Here is a 12,286-nt window from a genome sequence, read left to right as displayed (position 1 = left end):
AGCTTAAGTCAAGTCAGCCTTAAACTTTTGGATCAGTTGGTCAACTGTTTGCCAGAACCTCCTCAGCTAGATCTTTTCAGTCAAAATTCTAAAATGATTTCTTTTGTATCACTTTGTGAAGAATTGACTATTATTAACCACAATTAATATCCCACTGTATTGATACTTTCTCAAACTTTACCCACCCCACTACTTCTGGTTGATTCTGTTGACTATTAATCCAGATGTAAGCAACCAGATGGGCTTTTTTCTAACTTGTACAAACTGATGCGTGTCATCTATGATGGGAGGGGGGAAAATGTACAGACTAAAATTATTCAGTGTGATGTACTGTAACTTAATATTTTTGTAGAATGGACATCAATCTCCTTTGCAAAACCTGGAGGCTGTTTCAACATTGCATTGTAGAAATGTAAAGTCATGTATGCAATGGAAAGAAAGCCCGTGATTAGATAAACGCTTCATCACAGAATGTTCTAAATCCAGTATGTGGTTTTGGGGGATGTCTCCATATCGCTGTTGTACTCTTTCTAATGGGGTTTAGTGACTAGTTTGCCTGAAGGAAAATGGGATAACGCCATTTGGTTCACACATGAGATGCCCTCCATAGCCAAATGTTGGGATTTTTTTTCCCCCTCTGGATTGTTTGCAGATATTTAAACTTTATGAAATTTCCAAAGATTTTGGTTGATAAGCCCTTTTTCCTTCTAAATGATTTGAGATGTTCTTATGTTCTTACTGTGTGTTTTAAATATAGATAAAAAAAAAAAGCCACAAGCATTTAGTCTTCTTTAGTGTTATATTTAATCATCTCACTGCTACTAAAAAGTGGGGGGGATGAGCTTGGGCACCACTTCAGTGTCTCTATCTAGTCTATTAACATTATGTCTTATTTTAAAGGACCACATTAAACATGAAACTCTTGACTTTGATTCATTTTTCAAAGGGAAGTTAAATTGCTGGGGTGACTAAAATAGTATCCAAAAGTTAAGAAGATAACCAATCATGTTAGAAGCGAAGAGGGAAAGGCCATGCGAAGGAGTTGAAGCAGGCGATCATTTTTAGTCTCATAATTGGATCCATTCATAAAAGACCCAGTGAAGTTTTTATTCTAGGCTTTAATTATAAACCACCTTTCTCTTGACTAACAGCCTAAAACATTCATTTGTAAGCCACTTTAACGCATGCGAACAACGAAAAGAACTAGTGTGTTTCTCACAGTCAAATCACTCCAGAATCATACATGTACATTGCACTTGGGGCCCTTAATGCTATGCCAGCTAGAAGGGCCTGTAGTTACCAAGCCATGCTCCTCCTCCAAACGAGTTGCAAGGCCACATGCTCACTGGCCATCCTGTGTTTTAAAGAACATAGCCAGTTTGGAAAGGACTTAGAGGGGCAAGAAGAGCCAACCTTGGTATTCCTGAGGGATCCTTTTCATTAAGAAGGTTTGTTGAACAAATGTGGATGTGCATGAAGACCTTCAAGTCTTCAGGGAAGGACTCAGTGCCACAGCTGGGAGAAGACATTAGTATCATAAGCACCGGTGCCTTGAGGTGCAGCCCTCGAAAGATACTAGGTGCCATGGATTCACAACAGTCAAATCAACCAGCCAAAAAAAAAAAAAAAAATCAGCCAGCCATTATCCAGGTATTTGTTTGAATGCCAGACCTTAAGATGACCATCTGCACTGTATCTGTACCTAGCAAGTATCATAGTTCAGTAGGAGTTTTGCTATGGAAGGTGTGTCTCTGAAACAGGGTTTCTTAACATTTTTGACTTGAGGACCCTTTGAAGATGAGTGAACTCACTCCATACAAAAAAAAAAGATACGTGTTAAGGTCAAGTTTACATACAGCTTTAAGGAGCTGATGACTAGAGTCATAGAGATGTAGACACTTGAGATGCTTGTTCATGGATCCCGGGTTAAGAAAATCCCCCATACGATAACTAAAAACGCAGGGTTTGAAAAATTAGAGCAATTCCATTTACCTTAACCGAGATGGCTGAGCCTAAGCAGAATTGGACTGGTGTCTGGCTTCTGGGTAAAAGAAAGACCCTTTGTGTAACAAAAAATAATACAACCCTCATTCACATCTGTTACGCTATATTTAGACGTCAAATGGCTCTGGTATTCGTATGAACGTCCTTGTAAGAGGAAGCAGAAACTTGCCAAGTGCAAAGTGAAAATGCTCATGTGGAATCAGACCTGCTGGCTTGAGGTCTCGGATGGTAACCAGCCCACGAATGAGGAACGCTGTCATTCTTGACCGAAAGTGACCCAATTTTGAAGAACAGGACAGCTTGATTTTTGCCAGGACTTCTTTTACTTCACATAATCTGGATCTGTGAGTGGGGTAAGGCCATTTTAAAGGGTGAGGATGTAAAGGCCAAGTGACGGGCTCTCGTCCTTAAAGCTAAAGAAAGAAACCAGTGTCCTGACTGTCCAGTTGCTCCCGTGCTGGGTACCTCCCTCAAATGACAGGTCTGACTCCACATTTTAACAAGATCCTGCCCCTCCTCGCCCCCTCCCCAGCTGAATCCAGGTGCATTTTTTTTGTTTTGCTTTAATCTTTGGCACTGCCTTCTTGTAGATTTTTTTTAATAGCGTTTCTAAATTTCTCTGCAGTTCTCATTTTCAACCTTATTCTACAAATTGTTCAGATATAACTAGATGTGAGAATGTTCATGAGACTGCTAACCAAACAAAAATGCACTCTGGCCCACTTTTTCTAAAATAAACTTTGTATTCTGGAATAATTTTAGATTTACAGAACAGTTGAAAAGATAATACGCAGCATTCCTGTATACCCCTTACCAAGTTTCCCCTAAAGGTAAAATGTCGCATGACCATGGTGACGTGAAAGTGAAATGAAAGTGTTCGTCACTCAGTCGTGTCCCGTGCTTTGCGACTCCATGGACTATAGCCTGCCAGGCGCCTCTGTCCATGGCATTCTCCAGGTGAGAATACTGGGGTGGGTGGCCATTCCCTTTTCCAGGGGATCTTCCCGACTCAGGGACTGAACCTGAGTCTCCTGCATTGCAGGCGGATTCTTCACCATCTGAGCCACTGGGGAGCCCTGCATGACCATGGCACATTGGTCCAAACTATGAAATTAACAGTGCCGTCATCTCTCAGGATCCCTCAGGGATTGGTTCCAGGAGCCACTGCAGATGCCCCGGTCTGCAGGTGCGCAAGTTCATAGTAGACGATGGTAGAGTGCATTCCGCCCTCTGTCCACGGGTTCGGCATCCACGAATGCAGAAGCCTGACTGTGCTTCCACTGAATTTCGCCGGTCTTCACCAGTACCCTTTTTGTGCTCCTGAATCCAGTCCAGCATCCTCTTTGTGCCGTAGTCGAGCTCACCCGAGTGCTAACGCAGGCTGCACAGTTGCTGTATGCACAGCATCCTGTGGTCCAAGGGTCTTATCCAAGGCAATCACTGCCCGACTGAACTACAGTTAAAGAAATAATCGACTTGACATGTCGTTTACAATTCTTCCCGTTTATTCTTTCAAAAATCCCTCCCACTGTGATCACAGGTATTGAACTGGAAGAAGACAGAAAAGAACGGAAAGGGATTGAGGGGAGACATACAGCTCCTACAGACTAAATAGTGACTCATCCGTGGTTCACTCCTCCCTAAATTTATTGCCAAGTGCTGATTAGGTTGAAAGCACCTGACCTAATCTCGACTGCAAAGGGAACCATCCATACATTTAAGAAGTCCAGTTAGAAGGCACCAGAGGCGTCTGCTTGACCAGCAGCAGTTGCTGTGAGGCAGGGGCAGAGCCAGAGGCTGGGGACTGGTGCAGAGGGGCGTGGCGTGGCTTCCAGAGCAGACGGGACGTTTATGAAAGTGCCCTTGAGGTGGGAGACGCGTTCTGACCGGCAGAGCAGATGATGGATTAAAACAATGGCAAGTCCTGCTAGTAATGAAGTAGACGGATAGGAGAAAATTTGGTAGCTTCAACCCCAACAGTGCCCCTTTCAAATTGTCATCCCCTTCCTGTCTTAGAATCTCGTGGCTGACCTTTTTTGGTGTTATTACAGAATTATTACAGGCTCCCCTGGGCGGAGGCCTCTGAGTGAGGAGGACGGGACATAACCACAGCCTTCCACTGGATTACCCTGAGGACCTGAGTCTAGACCAACAGGCAGATCTTACAGAGAAGACAAGTGTACTCTCACAGTTCACACAACTCTAGTGTCCTGACTCCTTTGTTCCCGAGGGCCCTTTGCAATATGTCATTCTGTCAACACAATGACACTTTTGCCTCCAGAAGCCCACAACTCAAGGGCATGTATAAAGAACTGAAACAGAATAAACACAACTCATAGGAGAGGTGTGGATCTCAAGCAAAGGCCACCAGGGTGTCAACAACTAGAAGGATGCTGGAGGATGGTACTCGAGGGAGGGCAAGGATTCAGTACAGGAAGTCTGCATGGAGGAGGTGAAAAGTCTTAGAGGATGAAAACAGTGCGATTTGCCGTCTATACCATTCTGGACAGTGACGAGAGGTGCAGGCCTCTGAGTCAGGAAGGCGTTAAGAGTGGATGCAGGGACTTCCCCGCTGGTCTAGTGGTTCTAGCTCCGTGCTTCAAAAGCGAAGGGTGTGGCTCATTCCTGGTCAGGGAACTAGGACCCCACGTGCCGCACAGTGTGGCCCAAAAGAATAAAACATAATTTAAAAAAGTAAAAAATCAAGTTGAAAACAGAGTGGATACCCAAGGTGTACTAAACAAAGGATGTCTGGATGAAAAGATCCTGGGTTACAATTTCTCCTAAGCCTTGTTCTAAAATAAAAGGCTTTTGAGGTCACAGTGACAATCATTAATAGCAATAAGGTGAGAAAAGCTTTCTTTGCTATTGCCACAAGACCTTAAGTTCGTAATACTGCTTAGAAGATACGTGCTATGAACTAACCACACAGCCTCATCACTGGAGCACCCACATCTTGGAGTCAATGCTGCAATGCGTGTGGTGTGCATCCCTCAGTGTCGGCACTCAGAAAACGTCAGTGCATTGTGTAGGGATCGTATGGCATGTAAATATTTACACAGACATGCTCCAATCATAGTCTGCATTGGCCTCTATTTGTAACTCCTCACCTCTCCCCCCAATTCTTCCCTCAATGGACATGAGTTTGAGCAAGCTCCGGGAGATGGTGAAGGACAGGGAAGCCTGGTGTGCTGCAGTCCATGGGGTCACAAAGAGTCAGACACAACTGAGTGACTGAACAACAAGCAGGAAGAATCTTCTAGATACGCTGTGCACCTCTCCAGAATCAACTGTGGCTTCCCATTTTCTCTTGCAACTAATGGACTATCTACATAGTGTTAGAAAAATCTGCAAGCAGCGGAAATTTCCTGTAAGCAATGTGTTCAAGCAGAGGTTCAACCTAATGACAGCTCTGGTTCCAAAATGGCAACACTTCCACAAACATCCTTTAGCTTAGCCTCATCGTAAACCTGAGAAATCAGCATTATCACCCACATCTTGGGGCTACTAGCAAGGCTCCGAGGGCTGCGGTCAGTTTAAATAAGCGAGAGCAATGTCCTCGGAGGCAAATCCAGGTCCGTTTGATGTCAGGGCCCGTGGATTTTCCACAGCTGTCTGGAGCTGGGAGAGACTCACTGGCTGGATTACAGGATGTCTGGTGTCCTTTCTAGTTCAGAACATGGGTCCACTTGTGGGGCTGCAGGCCAGCCCTGCCCTCCCTAATGAGTTCTTCTAGCTGTAGACTTTCCCCCAGCCACGTAACCCTGCACCCCACGATCTTGCCCATCCCTGTGCCTTCGCTTATCCCAGGGACCCTTCTCGTTAAGCCCAACACGTCGTTTGCATCATCTGGATTCTGCTTAATATCATTCCACCAACTTAAAAAAAAAAAAAAAAAAAACAGCTTAATAACATCTGGGGATCATAGATTAAAACCAGTCATGTTGAGTACTGGGAAGAAAGCAAACTTGTTACCACAAGAACCTTAAAATCTCTTGCAGATATAAAGCATACAAACAAACGAAAAGAGAAACAACTGGAATTGTTAGCACTTCTTCTAGACCACATGTGTGTGTTAGTCGCTCAGTCATGTCTGACTCTTTTTGACCCTGCGGACTGTAGCCCACCAGGCTCCTCTGTCCATGGGATTCTCTAGGCAAGAATACTGGAGTGTGTAGCCATTCCTTTCTCCAGAGGATCTTCTCCACCAAGGGATCAAACCCAGGTCTCGAGCATGGCAGGCAGATTCTTTGCCATCTGAGCCATCAGGGAAGCCCTCTTTTAGGCCATGCTGTGCTGTGCTTAGTCACTCAGTTGTGTCCAACTCTTTGCGACCCCATGGACTGTAGCCAGCCAGGAATTCTGGCTTGGGATCTGTCCGTGGGATTCTCCAGACAATAATACTGGAGTGGGTTGCCATGCCCTCCTCCAGAGGATCTTCCCAACCCAGGGTTCGAACCCAGGTCTCCCACAATACAGGCAGATTCTTAACCCGTCTGAGCCACCAGGGAAGCCCAAAAACACTGGAGTGGATAGCCTATCTCTTCTCCAGGGGATCTTCCTGACCCAGGAATCTGAGTCTCCTGCATTGCAGGCGCATTCTTTACCAGTTGAGCTACCAGGGAAGCCCTCTTTTAGACCATACCACACATCAAAAAGCATATATCCCAGTGAATTAACTCATACAAAATAATAAAAGATAACATTTCTCTCCTCTAAAATCAGTTCGTGCTTTATTTTATTTAATCCACAGAGTTCTGTTAGCTGAGTGTTGTGATGATAGTCTTATCACAGATGAAAAAAAATTGAGCCTTAAAGGAGTTGTTAGGCAATTGACAAATATTGGAAGCCCACCCATCTGACTCAGGTCTGGAAATCTGTCAAAATTTGTGATATGATGTAGTTGCTAGAATTAATAAACAACTTATTTTCATAATAATTCAATAAGTTTTCCCGAGAAACACAAGGCAAGTTACTAAGAGCACACTTCCAGTAAAAGACCAAGATGGGATTTAAATGCAGAAACATTTAACACCAAATTCTGCCGAGAGGGCCCTAGAACACGTCATCTTCACAAGGCAAGGATGAAGCAAAAGCAAATGCAGGAAAGCAGACACCACAGGCCCTGTCCAAAGCAGGGTATCATCTTTGTGAAGGCAATGCTCAACCTCAGACTCTGGCTGTAGCGCTTTCTTTGCATCTAGACTTATGAAAGTGAAAGTGTTAGTCACTCAGTCATGTCCGACTCTTTGCAACCCCATGGGCTGTAGCCTGCCAGTCTACAGCCTTCCCCAAGCGATCAAGATATAACCCCCTCCTCAAGCGATCGGGATATAACCCCCTCACCAAGCGATTGGGATATAACGCCCCCCCAAGTGATCAGGATATAACCCTCCCCCAAGTGATTGGGATATAACCCTCCCCTAAGAAGGTGGCAATCTTGGAAGGAGAGAGGCTGAGTGGGAGGGGGAAAGACCCAGGACTGGGGAAAGAGGGCTGGGCTAGGGTGGGAGGGTCACAATCTTGGGTGGAGGGGCCCAGGGGTGGGAAGAAGTGAAGTGTCTAACAGTGGAGATGTGGTCTGAGAGTCTTGAAGAGGAGCTGCAGGAAGAGAAACCGCTTCTGGAGCCCGAGAGTGGTCTCCTAACACTGGGAAATGAATTGTCCAAGAAGTGACACATGCTGAGGACGCAGGAGATTTTATCGAGGAGGGGCGCCCAGGCAGAGAGCAGGAGGGTGAGGGAAGCCAGGAGAACTCGTCTGCTGTGTGGCTCACAGTCTCAGGTTTTACGGTGATTGGATCAATCCCTCTGACTCAGGGTCCTTCCTGGTGGGACATGCACTACTCAGCCGAGATGGATTCCTTCGAGAAGGATTCTGAGAGGTTGGTAGGACAGATGGACTGTCTTTTTCCGCTCTCTTTTCGACCTTTGACCTTTCCCAAATTCTTCCAGTTGGTGGTAGCCTGTTAGTTCTGTGTTCCTTATCAGGACCTCCTGTTGCAAGATAACTCACGTACGTGGTTACCATCTTGCTTGGCTGGAGCAGGTGGTTTTGGTCAATGGTTCCCCTAACAGAGGAACTGGAAACCAAGGAAACAGCGGAATGTTGCTAGAAACAACTTCAAGATGAAGAAAGCTATAGAAATGAATCCTGGGGACCAAGAAAGAAATTTCCATACAGGAAAAGTTGAAGAAGAAGATCGAAGTCACAGCATGGTACTGCCAGTCCCATCCTTGGAACACCAAGCAATTTGAAACAACAATTCAAAGCAGCAGGAAGAACAGAGTGTCCGTGGCGGGAGCAAAGCAGGAGGCGGGCAGGGCTCTGGAGAGCAGTAAAGAATCTGGACTGTCCTGTGGGTGATGGGGAGCCAACTGAGGAATTTAAATAGAGAAACGACCAGGTCAGGTTTGCATTCTAGAAGCTCCACACCTCCGTGGCTGGGATGCTCCCTGAGGAAGGTGTCTAATGGCAGAATATACGGAATATACGCACCTCTGCGGTTAGAGATAAGAGCTGCTGTGGGCAGTTCAGCCTCTCTGCATCTCCAGCTCAGGATGAGACTCTAGCTGTTCTTGCTGAAAGCACCACAAATGTGAGGGTGATCTGGCTTCAACGTCTGTCAACCAACTGATGGCCAGGCTGGGACCGCAGGCACCAGATTCAAGGGCAGTAGGCTTAGGGAGAATGGCTTGATCAGTGTCCCTGCCCCGCCCTCACGGGTGTTCCAGAAAAACAGAATGTTAATGAGGAGTTCGATGAATTGGTTCTGCACTTAATGGAATTGGTTCTCTGATCTGATTGGATTCAGAGGATTTAATGACCCTCTTTCCAGCAAGAAGGGGCACTTGTAGCCCAGAGCACACAGTGGCAAAGACGTTATGCAAATGATCACTGGTGGATTCCCGTAGCCAAGTCCCAATAGAAGGCAAGGCTCTAAATGACCCAATATTTGCCAGTATAGGAGAGTTTAGTCAAAAATAAGGAGTCTCCTGGGTTTGGTTGGGTGTTTCTAACTGCACTACAGAGCTTGGGAGAAATAAAATGGTGAGCTAAAGGCTTTACATTCCCAGCTCAACATGTATAAAAGAGATCTGAAAGCTTTTGCTGCTGTCTTGAAATTTTACTCTCGTGGCTGAAAAATTTCCTTTGAAAAACAAATAAAAGTATAATCTTGCAGGTGACCGAATTGCAAAGCAAGCTGAAATTCCAACCTATAGTCAGGGGTCTCTTTTGTTAAACATAGAGCATTGATTGGGAAGGGATAGGATCATGAAAACTGGGATGGAGCCATTCTGATGAAACTAGGGACTTAGAACTTCTAAATTCTGCCAAGCCTTCCAGGGCAGTAGAGGTGGTCCTTCCACCCCTGCCGGAGGAGGTTAGTCATCCCCAGCCTGAGGAACTTACATAAATAGCCTCCCTTGAGGAAGCTGCCTTGAAGGCAATGCTCAACCTCAGACTCTGGCTGTACCACTTCTTTTGTATCTAGACTTACGAAAGCGAAAGTGCTCGTCGCTCAGTCATGCCCAGCTCTTTGCAACCCTGTGGACTATAGCCTGCCAGGCTCCTCTCCCCATGGGATTCTCCAGGCAAGAACACTGTAGTGGGTTGTCATGCCCTCCTCCAGGGGATTTTCCCGACCTAGGGATCAAACTCAGGTCTCCCCCATTGCAGAAATGTGCAATGAAATGTGTCATTCTGAAACCATTTACCTCAGACTGTGACTTGAGCCCATGTGCCAGGACTTGAACCCAGCCAGAACCTAGTTTGGGACTCAAACCCACAAGGCCAGGACATGAACTCAGCCAAAAACCAAGTTGGGGACTCTAACCCACTCTAATCTTTTAATTCACATCACTCACCTGGTGTCTGGACTTACTGAGGCTCAAGTTCTTTGTGTCTCAGCGGAGAAGGAATTCAGTGAGAGGCAAAGTGATAGGCAAGAATTAGATTAATTAATGTAGAATGCTTGTAAGAGATGCGAGTGGGCAGGCATTGAGTGGGCTACAATTGTATAGTAGAAAGGGGGCTGGGAGAAAGACCACTTTCTTCAAGTAGATGCAGATATAGACTTAAGGCACACGTCAATAACTCCTCCTTCACTGGCTCCTTCTTCATATCAGGCAGGGAAGTTTCTGACCCTAATGAGGTCAAACTAGGATTATCATGTTAATAGAAGGGTGGTGACATTTTTCTTCCATGGAATGGACTGGGGCATATCTTGTGGTTTTGTTTATGGTTTTATAGTTAAGCAAGCCTGCTTCATGTGAGAGTTGGACTATAAAGAAAGCTGAGTGCCGAAGAATTGATGCTTTTGAACTGTGGTGTTGGAGAAGACTCTTGAGAGTCCCTTGGACAGCAAGGAGATCCAATCAGTCCATCCTAAAGGAGATCAGTCCTGGGTGTTCATTGGAAGGACTGATGTTGAAGCTGAAACTCCAATACTTTGGCCACCTGATGCGAAGAGTGGACTCATTGGAAAAGACCTTGATGCTGGGAAAGATTGAGGGCAGGAGGAGAAGGGGACAACAGAGGATGAGATGGTTGGATGGCATCACTGACTCAATGGACATGAGTTTGAGTAAACTCCGGGAGTTGGTGATGGACAGGGAGGCCTGGAGTGCTGTGATTCATGGGGTCGCAAAGAGTCGGACATGACTGAGCAACTGAACTGAACTGAACTGAAGCCTGCTTCAGAAGTGAAGGATGTTACAGTAGCTTTCTTTAGCAATCATTAATTACAGTGGTCTCCTAGAGTTTCCTAGGTTTCCCTCCTTATCTAGAGTCCCCTACTGGGACTTCTACCTGTATAACTATCCTATTCTATCCCTATCAATTCTTGAAAGATCTGCATAGTTTAGAGAACCAATATTTCAAATGGTCAACACATAATGTCACATATTCATGCATAGGTAGAAGATCTGTTCAAAGTTTAAGATAGAACAGTGGAGGTTACTAAACAGAGTGTGGAAGTTCATTACACAGCTTCAGAATCTACAGGGCACCTCGCCTCTAAGATGCTGCTACTTGTCAAGTTTTGGTATAGTATCAAAAAAAGAATGTAATTCGAAAAGGTTATTCAATACTCTTCCCTTTTTCAATTATGCATCTATGCAAGGCTAGATTTTCTTCAAGTTTTCCACCAAAACAACATACCAACAAATTGAATTCAAAAGCAGACATGAGAATCCAGCTGTCTTCTATTAAGTCAGATATTAAAGAGATTTGAAAAAATGTAAAATAATACCACTTGTCTTATTACTTTTTGTTTGTTTGTTTTGGATAATGTTATTTTTTCATTTAAAAATTGGCTCAGTTTTAAGGATGAAATGGGTTTATTGTGTTTTTTAATGAATACAGATTTTTTAAATGCCTCAGTTTTAATCTCTAATATGGGAAGTCTTAAAAGTTATAAGACAAATGAACGAAAGCATTTTGGGGTCCTTGATAATCTTTGAGGATATAAAAGGATTCTGCAGAAAACATGAGGACTTTGGCTCTAGTTCTTGATCAGCTGCACTAAGTGTGTGAAATAAACAAAGAGACCAAGGGTAGGCTGGGGTAACCCCTGAATTTAGGGTGCTTCCAGTTCCCAGTATGTCCCTATATTAGTTTGATTGGGCTGCTATGATACTGTGATTCATAATAAGAAATACATATTTGGTCCTCATCTAAGCTTCTGGCATGGAGTTCCTAGAATATTGGAATTTCCTAAAGTGATGGCTACAAGAAAGGAGTCTTTTCTTTTATTAATGAGGTTTGGGAAGCCCCTGTATCACCTAAGGATGGGGGGCTGCTAGCCAGGAGAACTAACCAGGGACTGGAGGTTTAGAGCCCTTAGTCCCGCCCTCAGCCTACAGGGAGTGAAGAAGGACTGGAGAATGAATTAATCGACAATGGCCAGTGGCTTCCCAGGGGGCTCAGCGGTAAAGAACTCATCTGCCAAGGCAGGAGACTTCTGAGACACATAAGTCAGGTCATAAGTCGATCCCTGGTTCAGGAAGATCCCCTGGAGGAGAAAATGGCAGTCCACTCCAGTATTCTTGCCTGGGAATTTCCATGGACAGAGGAGCCTGGTGGGCTACAGTCCGTGGGGTCGCAAAGAGTTGGACACAACTGAGCACGCGCACACGGCCAATAACTTGCTAAATCATGGCCCCGGGAAGGCACCATCAAAACCTAAGAGGACAGGCTTTGGAGAGATTCCCGGTTGGTGAGCACACGGAGATTTGGGGAGAACGGTGCTCAGAAAAGGCACAGAAGCCCCATGGCCCCC

This window comes from Bos grunniens, chromosome 24 (assembly GCF_055505025.1).
Source record: "Bos grunniens cultivar Pamir isolate PY7600 chromosome 24, Bosgru_T2T1.0, whole genome shotgun sequence".
Taxonomy (NCBI): domain Eukaryota; kingdom Metazoa; phylum Chordata; class Mammalia; order Artiodactyla; family Bovidae; genus Bos; species Bos grunniens.
This window is presented reverse-complemented; position numbering follows the sequence as displayed.